Source organism: Mus caroli, chromosome 1 (assembly GCF_900094665.2).
Source record: "Mus caroli chromosome 1, CAROLI_EIJ_v1.1, whole genome shotgun sequence".
Classification (NCBI taxonomy): domain Eukaryota; kingdom Metazoa; phylum Chordata; class Mammalia; order Rodentia; family Muridae; genus Mus; species Mus caroli.
Genome location: NC_034570.1, coordinates 115,576,152 through 115,592,716, shown reverse-complemented (window position 1 = coordinate 115,592,716; position 16,565 = coordinate 115,576,152). Strand labels below are relative to the sequence as shown.

Sequence of the window (16,565 nt, the reverse complement as noted above, 5' to 3'; positions counted from 1 at the left end):
GAAATGTAATTGAGGAAAATACGTAATAAAAAATATTTAAAATTAAAAAAAAAGAGATTTAACATATTAAGATGAAGGCATCATCCAGGGAACTGGAACAAGGATTTAGCAGTAAATACTACTGGTAGTTCTTCCAAAGTATCCAGGTTCAATTCTCAGCACACACATGGCTGGATAAAGTCAACTCTTCAAGATGAAAGCAGTTTGGTGATGGGTTATGGTGATAGTTATTAAGCAGTGTAATTCTACTTACTATTACAAATTACGTTTGTGTTCTGCCACACAAAGTGGGGTATATTGAGAAGCAAGGTTCAAATGGGAGGGAGAATAAAAGAGATAAATAGGGGTGAACATTTCCTAAATTCATGAAACAGTCAAAATGAATTGGCCTGAAATGCACATAATTCTTTTAACTGAACATGCATGTGATTCTTGGTCAAATGTAATACAGAGAGCCTTAATAGAATAACCCCAGTCTCCTGCTCTTATTTGGTCCCATACAGTGGCTCAACCCACTATGCTGACCTTGAGAGGTGACTTTGTTCTAGTCCAGCAGGACAGATTTAATTCTTCTCTAGGTGTTCTTGCACTCTGGTCTCTTGAGATACCGAGAAACTCAGCTGAGCCTGACAGGTCAGGCTGCATTAGAGCTTGCCCTGTTCAGAACTTACTTATTATCCACAAGGCAACAAATGTTAGCACTATAAGTGTGGTGTTTTATAAAAAGATAAGAAGAGAAAGAATATCTTTGGTGGCTGTGCAGTCAGGTGTGGGGGAATGTGTGCCTCTGTGGGCCCATGCTGAGGCATCCCTTCTCCCTGAGGGACTGGCCACACAAGGTAGTATAATATAGAATGGAGTTTATTCAGGGCATGAGGAGGGGAGATGAGAGGGTAGTAGAGACACAGAAAGACACATAGAGAGAGAAAGAGTAGAGGAGTAGAGGTCAGCCATGAGCATGTAGAGTGAGAGAAGGAAGCAGTACAAGGACAGAGCAGGAGCAAGAAGGTAAGAGTGGGAGAGGGGGAGGGGGAGGGAAGAGAGGGACAGGAGGTAAGCAGCCCCTTTTACTCTTTTGTAGTGAGTCAGGCAACTGTGGGGCAGAAGCTTAGACAAAATGCTAACAATAAGAATGGGCAGGAGCTGTCCTCTCTTACTGCTCCTATGTTACCAATGAAAGCCAAATGAGATACATGTTAGAAGGATCTGAGTCCCCTAGAGTCCATTTCAACTCTTTTTTATTAGACATTTTTTTTATTTACATTCATATGTTATCCCCTTTCCCAGTTGCCCTCTGAAAGTCCCCTCCCTTTTCCCCCCCTCTTCTCCCCCTGCTCACCAACCCACCCACCTCTGGCCCTGACATTCGCCATTTCTGACTTCTATTGAATCTTTCCCCTGTAAGAATAACATTTCTACCTTTATTTTAATCATATGATACCAGAAAGGTTCAATTAGGTGGGATGTTCTTTTTCAGTAGATAAAGGATAATTCAGTCAATAAGGACTTGGTATGCAAGCTTGAAGTTTTAAGTTCAAATCCCCTACATTCAAACAAAAAGCCAGAAACACATTTGTAATCCTACTTTGGGAAGGCCGAGACAGGATGTACACTGAGGTTCTCTGCCAGCCAATGAAGATCAGTATTCTGATAATAAAATAAAATAAATGCAAATTTATAGGCAGATGTCTTCTCCTGGTATTGACAAATGCCACTCACTCCCAAACAAAAGTGCCCCATTCTTATTTTCTTCCAGATTAGCTTGCCATGTGACTCTTTCTTCTTGTATTTCCTAGGTCCATAGAAAGCATTTAGCAATTAGTTAATTGAGATCAAGGCATCCAGTGCACTAGCGTGCTATTTCTTTGTTTTATCAGAACAGGTGGCATGGAACAAAGCCCCTGTGCATAGTTCTGACATCATACTGAGTCTGCAGAGACAGTTACCTCCTATTTTATCACAGCTTCCAGCTGTGTGCCAGGGAGAACATGAGGAAGTTAGCATACAGGATAAGCAAGGCAGGGCATGCAGCTTGAACCTCTTCTCTACCTAATGATTTGGATAGCAAATACCATGTTTAAAAAGATATGTAGGAGGAGGGGTTGTCTTTGTGATGCGGAAACATAATGTTCAGGAGAATGTGCACCATGTCATGTTTTCTAAAGCAGGAGGAGAGGAAAGAGACAGAAATAAAATGCCTAAAAGTAACATCTGTTTTCTCTGTTTCTTTAACCTCCCTTCAACCCAGAGAAGTAAAAAGGCAGCTACAGTTTAACTGGGCTGATCTGTCGGGTCCAGGTCTGTGGCTCTTGCATAGAAGTGAGCAAGTTGCCTTCTGTGCAGACAGGTGGCTAGAATTAAGTGGGATACAGAAGATTGGAGAAACAGAATGCAAATTTAGTCAGCACATGTTTAGCAAAAGAGATGAAACTTGAGGTGAGTATGGAAGCAGCTCTCAGTATGCATCACAGTGAACTAGCTGTCAGAAACATGTTCAACCACAGGGAGAGAAAGCACCATTTCTCTTGTGTCCCCATGATGGACTACTAAAGGTCAACCAAGGCCACTTTGTTAGATTGTATCATAACAATGAATAATTCACTCATTTATGCCGTGTGATTTAACAGTGTTTTTTTTGTTTGTTTTGTTTTTAGCTTCATAAAGTGTTGTATTAAAAAGCTAAAAGCAGGTTAGTGTGATGGTTCTGTGGGCAAAGGGGTTCGTGTTAAGGCCGATTAAGTGAATTCATTGGAATTCACATTCTAAAAGGAGGGAACCAATTCCCAAATGTTGTCTTCTGAATGCCACATGCATATGTTGGTATGCCCAAGCACACACACACACACACACACACACACACACACACACACACACACATATATATATACAGACACATGGAAGCTGGTGGAGAATGGAGAGAAGGAAGGTTTTAAGAAATTCATCAACACTAGAAGGTAATTTTTGAGACAGCTTATTTGGCTGTATCTGCTGTATATGACTGAGGATCTTTCAGATCAGCAGAATCCATATACACAAAGCTCAGTGTGGTGATGCAAATCTCCAATTTCAGAACTGGGGAGAAGGAGGCAGATGGATCCTTGGAGCTTTCTGATGAGTTCTAAATATAGGACAGACTCAAAAAATGGTGGCCAACAAAAAGAATGGTACTTGAGGTTTAACTTTGGCATCCACCATCCACATGCATTTGTTGCATGTACCTGAACACATACTTGAAGCTCTGTAGAAAGGCCACAGGTGCATGGGTAGAAGGAAACAGTGTTAGCATCACTGAATTTCCAGTGTTCCAAAGACTTATTGATTTGGGATTCTAATCCAAGAGTTTTAACTCTTGTTCCTGAAATAGGAACTAAAGGGGCAAAAGAATCTCCGGAAAGTTTCCTGATTGGGTCAGATACCTTGAAGATTGTTTTGGTAAGTCTAGGTTAAGTCATAAAGGCCCAATTTTCTCATCCCAGAACCACATACTGGGTAGTTATTGAAAGCAATATTATGCAGGTTTTGTGTCCATTGTGATAACATTTGATCCTTAAGATATTTGGAACTTGTAATTTTTTTTTCAGTTTTCAAATGAGAAAAAAAAATGTAGCCCCAAAATTAATTGTTGACATTTAGAAGGATCATAGGTCAATTCGAATCATGAAGAACAATACTGCTTCTTTCACTATTATATGTTTATATAAGGATATGCAGTAATACATTTTGCACTGTTTAGAGAGAATGCACAACTCATAGACTGGGTGAACTATGAACTTGCCTGTACAATTTGGTAAGAAAAATTTAGTTAATCATGATCAAATGTAAGATGATGGAAAAGTTTAAGGAAAACAACCATATCTTACTGCATTTTGGGGCTGGCTAGGTGGCTCAGTGTATAAAGGTGTTTGCTGCCAAGACTGATTACCCACATCTAGGCTCAGAGACCCTCATAGCAAGAAAGATCTAACTCCCTCAAATTTTCTCTTGTCTTGCACACTTACAGTACCAGTGTACTATGTTTCTCCTCTACAAATGTAATAATAATAATAATAATAAATATATTGTATATAAAAATATAAATAATATTTGTGAAATTTTAATACTTAAAAATATATAATTTTGCATTCTCACAAGAAATGATGGAATGTAAATAGAAGACTTAAAGGTTATCCTTATTTGCATAACTCTCCCATAATATATGTTGGACCTTGTCAAGTCTCGTAAGTCTATCCCAATGAAAGACTGGAACATTCACAGGAGAACCTTAGTCCTTCCAATGCTTACAAATTTGTCTTCTCGATAAACTCAGACTAATCTGCTGCTAGCTCACATCTCTCCCCTTCGGTAGAATGAGTTCCTGACTGCACATCCTGGCAAAGGCCTGTATTTCTCCTGGCATGTATCTCCTGTCTGTACACAAAGTCCTGAGATTTCATGCAAAAGCCTTTTCTCCAAGAGATACATGACTTAAGTAGATGACAGGTGGCAGGGCCCCAGATGCACTTCACAAAACAATTCTAAAACTGTTATGGTCTTCTGTGGTCTTGTTTTCCATGGGAGGTCTTGACCTAGAGAATCACATACTTATAAGTCAATTATACTAAAGTTTCCCATGTGAGAGAATGGTAACTTACGGTGTATAGAAGTACTGCTTTAGTTACAATCCACAAACTTTGTAAAACCAATAACACTGTACCACATGCTGGAGATATACTGTCTAGCTCCTATTCCAACTTTGTTTGTTTGATTGGATATTTTTCATCCAGAAAATATTTTTTCAGAAATTGGCACACATTGACCACCTATTCAGTCCTTGGCCCAAATGAATGCTGTGTGACTGTTGTTACACTTATTACCTTGGTTTCCATGAAATGATGGATTGTCTGTCACAGTTGGAATTATGAACCAAATAATCTGTTTCCTTCTCTCTGTTATTTTGAGATATAAGGTTTTTTTTTTTTTAATAGTAACAGTAATGAAATGAGACCACAGCAGTTCAGGAAGATACCCAGCATTGGTGAACTCAATCTTCCACACACATGCCTAGCAGTGTCTACTCACTCACAAATGTACAGGCATGGGACACATGCATATATGCCCCCTGTCCAAATCAGATAGCTTAGAAGTGAAAATAAATAAAAGGCTACAGTGTCTCCAGGTTCTGGGGACATCTTCTAATCAAGCAAAAGGCTGAGTACCGACAAAATGATTTTAGTTAGATGGTACTATGGATTCATTTTGGCATCATCCTCAAGCTATACACACCTACATTTTATTGATCTATACTACAGTTGTTCAGGGGATTAAACCTTTCCATCTCAGAATATCTGGTAGTTACAGAAGACTCATATAATTTCCCCTTACTTCCTATCCAGAAATAGAACACAAGGACACTGCCTTAGCCATGCCTTCTAGCAGACCAATTTCCTTTTCAAAGCAGAACCTTTCCTCATGACTGCTTGTACTCAGTTATATTACATCCCAGACATAAGAAAGAGCAAAACTAAATGTACCGAGGGACTGTGGTTTTTGGTTTATTTGTTTTCTTCTCTTAATCAACTGAACTTTGATAGCATTCAAAAATTAAAGCAGTAAAAGAGAGCTTAAGAAATAATTTTTGTCCCTCCCCCAAAAATATATTACTGTCCAAAATTACTGACTCAGTTATTCAAACTTAGCCTTACATCTAACTATAGTTTCATTATTATTTTGATGTTGAGTAGACGTGTGCATGGGAGACATATGGACATGTTTGTGTGCATGAGTACCATGCACGCACATTCATGCATCTGCACTTGAGACCAGAGGAGAACATCATCTGTTCCACTCTGTCATTCTTCACCTCACTGCTTGGAGCATGATCTCTCATGAAACCAGGAGTGTTTTCATGCTAAACTTGTACAGCCAGCAACCCTAGAGAGACATCCTGTTCCTGCTTCCCTGGAGTTAAAGACATGCATGGGTCTCAGGATCCAAACGCCTGTCCTCCTGCCTGTGCAACAAGTGCATCTAACCACTGATCCATATTTCACTCTAATCCCTATTTACCATTTTCCAATATTGGTACCTGTTTTATAACAAATTTTTTTCAGAAAGTATTTCTGCTCTTCATCTTATGGTCCAATTATCTTTGAGAATTTGAATTTTAATCATTCTTGTTGTCACTTCTTTCCAAGTTTTTTTTTTAATCAATGCAGCATTTCCTCCAATTTATTCAACTAAATCAATTTTCTGTTCAATTACGTCTTACCTTATGATTTAATTACATACTTGTTGGGGTGCAGTGATCAATTTTGCTCTTTAGAGATTTAATTGAAATACTCAGAAATTGATAAATGAATGCCATTATGCATTTGAAGAGTCACAGCATCTGTTGTTTAAAAGTGTGAATTAATTTGTCAGACAACAGAGCCTTCACAGCTACTTTATATACTTATGTTCACAACTTTAGAGGCAGTATTTTCTTCTTTGCCTTTCATAGATCACCATATTTTCCTCTTCTATATTCAATAATATATTTCAATATATCTTTCTTTAAGTAGTATTCTGGTCCATGTGATTTGGTAGTGTCAGAGATGAGAAATAGCCAATGGAAAGTTGTATGAACAAGTGTTTATGCCTGTCAGATTATGGCCGTGTGACTGTGGAGGCCAGAGTTTGATGGCAGGTGTTGTCTTCAATAGTTTTGGATACTAAACCTCTCACTGGGTTTACAGCTGTCTGACTTTACTAGTTTACCTGACCAGTCAGCCTTAGGGATCCTCTTGCCTGAGCCTCTATAGCATTGAGTTACAGATGCAAGGTACATCTAGGTATGTGGTTTCTGAGAATCAAATTGATGTACTAATGATCATGGGATGGGTAGTTTCTTAGCTAAGCCATCTTCCATGGTCACTATTTCTGCCTATTCTTCTTTAAACTGTGCTCATGTGAGTACATAGTGTTACACTTTCAACACATACATGGGAGAATTGTAAGGAAAGTCATATGCCTAGTCTCTCTTTTAATCTGTTATGTCTTTGTGTGAATCAACACGGGCTTTTCACATACTAAACACATGCTTTACCACTGAGCTGTTCCTCTAGCCCCAAATGCATAATTTCAAAATTATTGTGTGACATTTAAATTCCTTGTGATAAGAAATGCATATTTTTAAAGGAAACACATTAAAACTTTTATTTTGCCTCGATATATTTGAACTATACAGTTTTTGCTGTAGTGATTATGCATTTCTTTAATAAAAGTAGTATCCTAGGTCCCATCTAATTTTTTCTTTTTCATTTTGGGTGTGTTAATGCTATAAATGTTCAGACTGTGCTTAAGGGAATAAAGAGGTAGAATATTAGGCAAGAGCGAGTGCTGTGTTTACATGAAGGTGTGAACTTGAATCCATAGCATGAAATAAGTTGGACCAGGCTGCATGTGTTCATAATCCCAGAGTGTGGTGTGAAATGAAATCACGAGTGTCACTGGGACTTACTGGATTCCACTGTCAGAGGTTCAAGTGAAGCACTCTGTAGCAAAGGAAAGAAATGGACAGTGACAGAGCAGGACACCTGATGTTCTCCTATTTGCCTCTAATCATTCATCTTACTATGTTCACTTGGTAGACCAGTTGATTATACTGCATCATGGAAGAAGGCTGGTGATTTTGAAGTAAACATTGTTGTGACTAGGATGGTATAGGGTCTTTTTGCAATGAATAAACTTCAAAGGATTCAAGGATGACATCAAAACAGCTGGGCTAGAGGCAGTTCCAGGTCTACCAATAGACATTTAAACAATAGAGCATAGAATTTTTAATGAAAACCAAGGCTCAGATTGCGATTAAATTTGTAGAACTCATTGTGTCTCTCATTTCTAAGTTCAACAAAGCACTATCTAATTTATGATTAAGGAAATGCCACCATGAAATTTGAAGTAATTTTATTAATGATGTCAAAATTAAAAGATTTGAGAGAAATGGGATGGTTAGGATTGAGGGCTGATTGCTTTTAAGTGAACAATTGGAAACCATGGGTTTGAACTTTCATCCTACTTATAAATGGAGAAGAGACCCTGACAGAAAATACATGTGTGCATAAATGAGGTTTTTCAAGTGAAGAACCTTTCTTGCAACTTTAAACAGGATGTCAACAATAATAGGGACTACAGCCCTAAACTCTGGCCATTAGCAGCCTGAAGAATTCTTTTCAATGTTACAGATACAGCATAGTGGTTGGCAAGGCTTCACTACTTTTTTTTTAAGAAGCCCTAGATTTAGTTCCCAGCACCCATAGTGTAACTCACAAAAAGTTCTAACTCCAGTCTGCAAATCTCTTCTGAACTCCACAAGCACATGGCATGCACATGGTATACATACAGACATGTAGGCAAATGGTCCTATATATAAAATAAATAAATCTCAAAGTATCTTTCAAAAGAACTATTTTCTGAGACATCTACTCAGGTGAAATAAAGAATTAGGATTGGTTTTTATTTTTCTTTCCTCTTTTCACCTTCTCTCTCTCTCTCTCTCTCTCTCTCTCTCTCTCTCCTTCTCTCTCTTACTCTCTCTCTCTCCTTCTCTCTCTCACTCTCTGTCTGTCTCTCCCTCTCTGCCTCTGTGTGTGTGTGTGTGTGATTATAGTCAATGCCTGTAGAGATCAGTGGAAAACTTGTGTTAGTTGGTTCTCTCCATGTATCCTCTGTGTTCCAGAGATTAAATTCAGGTCATCAAGCTTAGTTGAATTTTACCCATTGAGATATCTTGTTGGTCTGAAAACTATCACTTTGTATAACACACATGGTCACCTGGCTATTCTCCTGTGCAAGCTTGGTTCCCAGTAATGTTCTACTCTAAATTTCTAGTTTAGTTGGTGGGGTAAGCTTGACCAAGTGGAGGTGGTAGGTAGTCACACTAGCAGCAGGGGCCTAGTGTTTTCTTTTCTTCTGTAATTAGACCTGCACTGACTTTCTGGTAAACCTATCCATGTCAGTGTCTACTATGACTAGAAAGCTCCCTGAGCTTGGTGCAAAATGGAGGACTCCATTTCTTGGCTGTTTTTCTTCTTCTCTGCATGTTCTTATCTGGAGAGTGTTTCTAAGCGCAGGTACCTGACCTTTGCTGGAGGATGACCCTGTATAGAGCTTCCTGAAAGTGCTGCATGAGTCAACATATAAGTCTAGCTCATCCCTTACCTCTATATGATAATTAATTACTGTGTTTTGACCAATCAGTTTTTACCACCTGTAAACCCAAGACATCTCTTGGCATGTTCTTGGAATTCCTTTTCATGTAAATAAAGCATGAGCACCCTAGTCAATAATGTATATGCACCATGTGAATCCCTCTCTGCTCCCCAAGATCTAAATAACCCTTGTTCACCCTTAACAAAGATGATTTATTCTGTCTCACTAAAACTGATCCTGGAAGACAGTCAATCCATAGGTCTTTAGGCCATCAGCCCCCAGGTAGAAGGGAGAGTCAAACTGACTCAAGATAATTTTATTTGGAAAAAAAAAAAGACTTCAGATTTTGTTTCTTACAATGTTGATCTGACCTAAGATATTAACTAAGACAGAGGAAGACTCTGTGGAAGTCTTCCTTTTTGCTTGAAGATTACAACAGATTGTGCACTTAGGCAGAGCCCTTTGAGCTTATGAGTTTGATTTTAAGAAAGCTTTGGTACAGGTGTTGCAAAACCAAACAAACAAACAAACAAAAAAGCTAGAAATAAACTGTGCTTAAGTTACTGCTCCTGTTTAAATAAACAGCTTTTCAATGTGAGGAGAATACATTCAGAATTCTAGAGGAGTAGATTTTCTTCTTCTGTTTTTGTTGTTCTGGTTTGGTTTGGTTTGGTTTGGTTTGGTTTGGTTTTTGGTTTTAATTGGGCAAGTAATCAAAAAATAATGAAATGATTGTGTGAAAATTGCTGCTATTCACAATTTAATCCCAAATCAGGTAGACATCACCAGCTGAGCAGTTGCTAACAGGCCCATTACTTATGCAACAGATGTTCCTTACCATGAGAAGGGCCATTCATATAATTGACACTTCTGCATGAATTAGTACTATCTACTTATAATTAAGACTTCTCAACAAAGATGAAACTTCTTTTGGCAACCTTTTAGTAAAATATATTTGTGTTCCTGGCGTTATCTGTTTTTAAAACAGGGATTTGAATTAAAAATGTAAATATATATGTAATTCCCTCTTGTCCCCTCATCAGCATAGCATTTAGATTGTTCAGATATATTTCAAGTGCAGCTCAACTACTCCTTGGTGGTGTTGGATGCTCTCCTGATCAGCCTAGGTTCATCTGAGAGGAGAAGCTTTAACTTAGGAATTGAAGGCTGGTCTATGAGTATGTTTGTGATTAAAATTATTTGATATTACCGTCCATAGCAGAATAGGCTAAATAACAATGAAGATAGCCTCCTCCAGACATTTTTACAAGTCAATCTGATCTAGACAATTCCTCAATTAAGAATCCTTTCTCAGGTGTTTCTAAGTTCTGTCAACTTGACAGTTCAAGTTGACTAAGACAGTGGGTGATAGCCAAATAGAAAATTTTACCTTAGGGGATAAAGATACTGGCTGGTGATATCCTTATTGCTTATGTTAGTGGTGTGCTTAAGTTTACACATTCCAAAGCTATTTTGTTATTGCTGTTTTCTTCGGAATCTTTCTCTGATAGTGGAAAACATAGGTTTTCCTAACAGGTTAGACATTGAAATGAACAATGAGTGGATATTAAGGAGACTAAAGATAGTGCAAGATAGGGTGACTCAGGATCTACAACATGCCAATTCTATAGGATCTCAAAGTTCTAATCAGACTTGAAATTTTTTCTACCCTGAGAACTACAATGGAAAAATAATTTTTTCTTAGAAAGCAGAAATAAGATGATTGATGAGGTTTTCTGTTGTTTCCTCACAGAAGCACCATGTTGAAGTTGCTAACTTACAATCAAATATGATAAAACATTAAAACTCAAGGTCAAAACACCTACTCTTGGTATATCAAAAATAAACAAGATATTAAAGAAAACAAGAAGAAAAGAGTTTGCTACATCATCAATCCCCCTGCTTCAAGCTGCCAAGCTTGGAGAGAAATGTCTTTTGGTTGGAGAAGGAAGAAGTGATTTAGTTCAACTATTACACTTGTAACCCAGTACAGTGTAAGCTGAGCACCTAAAATTATAAGGGCCAATTTCCACCCACTTCATTCAGCAAGGTCTCATGTTCTAAAGATTCTGCAAACTTTTCAAACAGTGCTACTAACTGGAGACAATGTGGTCAAGCACACTAGTCTGTACAGGAAATTTCACATTCTGAATACGACATGTGTATATGAAATTTGGAGACATGGATAGAGCTGAAGTAGCAACAGATTCAAAGCATTTGTGTCCAATCTATTGAGTTTAATATACAGTTGTTTGTAAATCTCCTCCAGAGTCAATCAGCATGGTGTCAGTACAATGATCACTCAGAGAAGAGTATGTAGGAAAATAAAGGCAAGAGCTGAGCTTAGAAGGTGGGAAGATGGGACCTGCTTGAGTAAAGAATACTCGATCAAGCAGGGCAAAAGCTCCAAAGCCAGAGACAAGTGCCTGAAATCCTTCTGCCCATCTTTGTCTCTGAACAGTTGAGTTAGGGGCAACTGAAGATGATGTAGCACAAGTTGGAACTGGTAATTGTAACTTGACAGTGATGCTGGAAGTTTCCAATATCAGGGAAAACAGAAACTGGAAACTACAGGAGGTCTGAAAACTAGCTTGGGCAATGGACACAGTGACATAGAAATCTGCTACATAAAGAAGTTTGTGTGAGCTAGTATTGAGCAACTAAAAAAGTTTGAGTTACAGAAAACTTAGAATAATAGATTTATTATATTTTCCAATTAAGGGAAATATATTCATTGTGAAAGTATGACTGGTTGCAGAAATCAACTATATTTAAGAACCAGAGTAGAAAGCATTGATTTAGCAGAGGGGAAAACAGTATTTTTTCAAAACAAACATGCAAGACTTCCTCTTCTAAAAATGTTTGCAAGAACTCTTATATTTTTGGTTGTGAGCCTAGCCTTTAATGGCTGAGCCTCACTGGGACGAGAGGCCCCTTGGTATTGCAAACTTTATATGCCCCAATACAGGGGAATGCAAGGGCCAAGAAGCCAGAGAGGGTGGTAGGGGAGCAGGGCGGAGGGAGGGTATAGGGAGATTTCCGGATAGCATTTGAAATGTATTTAAAGAAAATAATCAATAAAAAATAAATAAATAAAGTTTGCAAGAAAAGAAGATTGTGGACTTAATGAAATTTGAAGTAGATAAAAAGATGGAGCTGTTTCTTGTGGATGGGAGAGGGAGGGGAGTCTTCTGAAATAGTGAGAAGATGTAGCAGTGCTGTTAGGAGTGTTTTTCACTAGTTGGATGGGCTCCCTGTTGTGTTCCAATCATGAATGGCTCTGGATTCTTGATTGATCCTTGAGTTGCATAATTAAGAAATGAAATCTTAACTCAATATTTAATAAATCTTTGTGAAATAGTTTGACTTTTTCTGTGAAAACATTCTATTATTACATTCTATAATTTTTAGTTTTGATTTCCCAGTATATTGGTTCTGTGTTTTGTTTAACAATATAATGATACACAAAGCATTTTTATAGATATAAAAATACATTATTTTAACCTAAGATCATGTTTGAATTCAATGCTTCAATAAACCTTGCAATTTTCCATTCATGCTCTTATAACTTTTTTCAGTTTTTAAAGAATTGTTTATACAGAGTTAATATTATAATTCAATATTAAGCAAGAAAATTCTCTTGCCCAAACTAAATGCAAACTTGCATTTTTAGTAAATGATAAAAAAGCATCAACTAATGAGATGATTTTATGCTAATCCACATAAAGTTTGGATTTTTTCAGATGTCAGCTTCTCATAAAACCACCATGATAACACATTAATGGATTGGGATTTATTACCTGATACTGTCTGTGAGAACATTTTAAAAATTGAAAGCATCTGGAAGCAGGTGATAGATATAGTTATTTTCTACATTGCTGTGACCAACTATCTGTCAAAAGCAACTTAAGGAAGAAAGTGGTTTATTTTGGTTTACAGATAAAGGGTGCAAGTCCATCATGCTTGTAGGAAGATATGATGGCAGGGATGTAAGTCAACTGGTCCTGTTGTGTCCACAGTCAGGAAATGTGGAGAGGTGAATGCTCATATTAAATAGTTTCTCTTTTTTTATTCGGTCCAGCTCAGCTAATCTAAAGTAGCCCTAATAGATACGGCCAGAGATTTGTCTTTAAGGTTATTTTAGATTGATTCAAGTTTATGACTCATTTAAATCATCACAATTACATCCCTGTCTATTTGACATTCCCACATATAATTTTTTAAGCTAGTATATTTTGTATTTTGTCTTCATAGATACATAATCAATTCCATAATGCAAAATGCATTAAAAATTGCTATCAACTTTATTAGTCCAACATTGTATAAACTTCAAAGTAGAATTCTCTTCTGAGACTTAAGATAATCCCTTAACCCTGAGTTATAAAATCAAGAGTTAGATTCACTATGCAACAGCACAGAATAAATATACCTATTCCATAAGGGTATAATGAAGACAGAGCAAGGAACACTCAGACAAAGGCAAGAACCAAACCCAGTAGGGCAAACTCCAAATCCTCCAGACTCCTGATAGAATCCTCTGAGCAGCAAAGGGCATAGGTAATCTCCTTAATATGGCTCTTCTGCCTTCATCATTCATGGCATCTCTCATGTGTTTCAGATAATTGGCTCTTAGAATTCAGGCAGCTGAAAAGAAGGGAATATTATTGAATCAGGGCACTGTAGTGACATGTATAAAGCTGTGTTTTAAGGATACTTGAAGTACATCTAGTTTATTTTTTCCAGTGTTAAGACACTTCATCCATAGTTCATTGCCCAATATCAAATTAGTTATAAGGCACATTACCATCACTTTGCTATAATGCTACTTATTAATCTAGCAAAAGAAACTCTGAAAGGATCAGGTCGGTCTCTGAGTGATTGTAAGTCATGCGGTACCTCAGGATAAATGTGGAAACTGGAAAACTAGATTAGAAAGAGTGGCTTGAAAAACAACGAATATAGACTGATATTAGAGGGTTTTGTATTATTCCATGAGATCTTTATACCATACTGAGCAAAAGAGTTACATGTGGGTTGAAAAGGAAAGGTTTTTCTTCTGATAAAATATAAAGACCAGGAGAAAAAATTTTGGGGCATGTCATGAAAAGCTAATAGTATTCACAATTCTCAAGTCCAATTATCCAACAAAATTGACTTTAAAATAATTAAAGAGTTAGATTCACTATGCAACAGCACAGAATAAATATACCTATTCCATAAGGGTATAATGAAGACAGAGCAAGGAACACTCAGGGCTACACTAAGGGCTAAGTGTAGTCCTTATCTTCTTAAGCTTAATTTATTTCACTTTGGTTCTAAGAGAAATAATGATTAATATTCCTACCTCAGTCCCCAATAAAATATATATACTTTAGAATTTTGTCTGTGGGAGTCCATGTAGCATGAATTACATTTTCTCATTCTATCATCAATTGACCAAGGACTGTGCATAAGAAGTGTACCATCTCAGCACTTGGGAGGCAGAGGCAGGTGGATTTCTGAGTTCGAGGCCAGCCTGGTCTACAGAATGAGTTCCAGGACAGCCAGGGCTATACAGAGAAACCCAGTCTCGAAAAACCAAAAAAAAAAAAAAAAAAAGGGAAGTACTATCTCTTGGCCTTTTGGCTAAGATCAAGTGAAGAAGTGAAGAGGTAGGTACCCTCTCAGATGTGCTTTGTCTCTGGAACCATAGACGTCATCATGTTCAGCATTATGCTGTGTGATGGCTTTCTGAGAGATGAACCATTCTGAGGATACAGAACTGTTTTTATCTCTGATGCAAAATATGTGCATTCAAGGGTATAGTAATAGCTATCAGTGCAGCAAAACTCTGTGGAGACATGCTTATTGAAGGAAAAATAGTTCTTCTTACTAATCTATGGTGGTTTGCTCATAAAAATAAAGGAGTCCAGAGGAGATCTGTTAGGCAGAAAAATACTGACTGGGATGGGACTAAGTTTTTTTAGTCAAGCTCATGGCTGTTGAGATCAGAAAACCTGGAGATTGCATCAATGAGTAAGACCAAACAAGAAACACAGGTAGCCTGACTGGCTTTTTATAGTTTGAGAAAGGAAGCAGAGAGGAGACTAAATAGGAAGTACCCCAGGTGCTTAGTCTAAATGTGAATATACTATTTGTGCTGCAGGATTATAATGTTGATAGGCAAAATGAATGCCAAGACCCAGTTTATTGGTAGCTAATTGCAGACTTTAAGGAAAGCTGCAGAGTGTTATCTTGATTGATTGTTGATGTAGAAGGGGTAAATGAGGTCCCAGACTGTAGCTGGTACCATTCCTGAACCCATCACAAACCAATCTGAGGGAAGCAAGTCCATAACAGAAATCACAGCTTCCTGGTTATATTTGGTTTTGAATCACGTTTACAAAAATTAACCAACACATATGTAAAAATTAGCCATTTTGAACTATAAAAAGTTATTTCAAGTAAAGACTATCTTTTTATTAGATTTTTTCTTTATTTACATTTCAAATGTTATCCCCTTTCCTAGTTTCCTCTCAGAAAATCCCCTTTCCTCTTCTCCCTCCCCCTGCTCCCCAACCCACCCACTCCTGCTTCCTGGCCCAGGCATTCCCCTATACTGGGGCATACAGCTTTCACAGGACCAAGGGTCTCTCCTCCCATTGATGACCAACTAGGCCATCCTCAGCTACATATGCAGCTAGAGCCATGAGTCTCTCTGTGTGTTTTCTTTGATTGGTGATTTAGTCCCAGGGAGTTCTGGGGTTACTGGTTAGTTCATATTGTTGTTCCTCCTATGGGGATGCAAACCCCTTCAGCTCCTTGGTTACTTTCTCTAGCTCCTTCATTGATGACCCTGTGCTCCACATGGCTGTGAGCATCCACTTCTTTATTTGTCAGGCACCGGCAGAGTCTCTCAGGAGACAGCTATATCAGTCTCCTGTCCTCAAGCTCTTGTTGGCATCTGCAATAGTATCTGGGTTTGGTGGTTATTTATGGGATGGATTCCCAGGTGGGGCAATTTCTGGATGGTCATGCCTTCAGTCTCTGCTCCAAACTTTGTCTCTTAACTCCTTCCTTGGGTATTTTGTTCCCCCTTCTAAAAAGGATCAAAGTGTCCACACTTTGGTCTTCCTTCTTCTTGAGTTTCATATGTTTTGCAAATTGTACCTGTGTATTCTGAGCTTCAGGGCAAATATCCACTTATCAGTGAGTGCATATCATGTGTGTTTGGGTTTTGTGATTGGGTTACCTCACTTAGGATGATATCCTCCAGATACATCCATTTGTTTAAGAATTTCATGAATTCATTGTTTTTAATAACTGAGTAATACTCCATTGTGTAAATGTACCACATTTTCTGTATGCTTTCCTCTGTTGAGGGAAATCTGGGTTCTTTCCAGCTTCTGGCAATTATA

At 37.8% G+C, this 16,565-nt stretch overlaps 1 protein-coding gene across 4 annotated transcripts in view; it reads left to right on the top strand.

The window, feature by feature from the left end:
• Dpp10 (dipeptidyl peptidase like 10) overlaps nucleotides 1–16,565 on the top strand; it is a 1,458,922-nt gene that overhangs the window by 1,100,846 nt on the left and 341,511 nt on the right. The gene's annotated exons all lie outside the window — the stretch shown is intronic.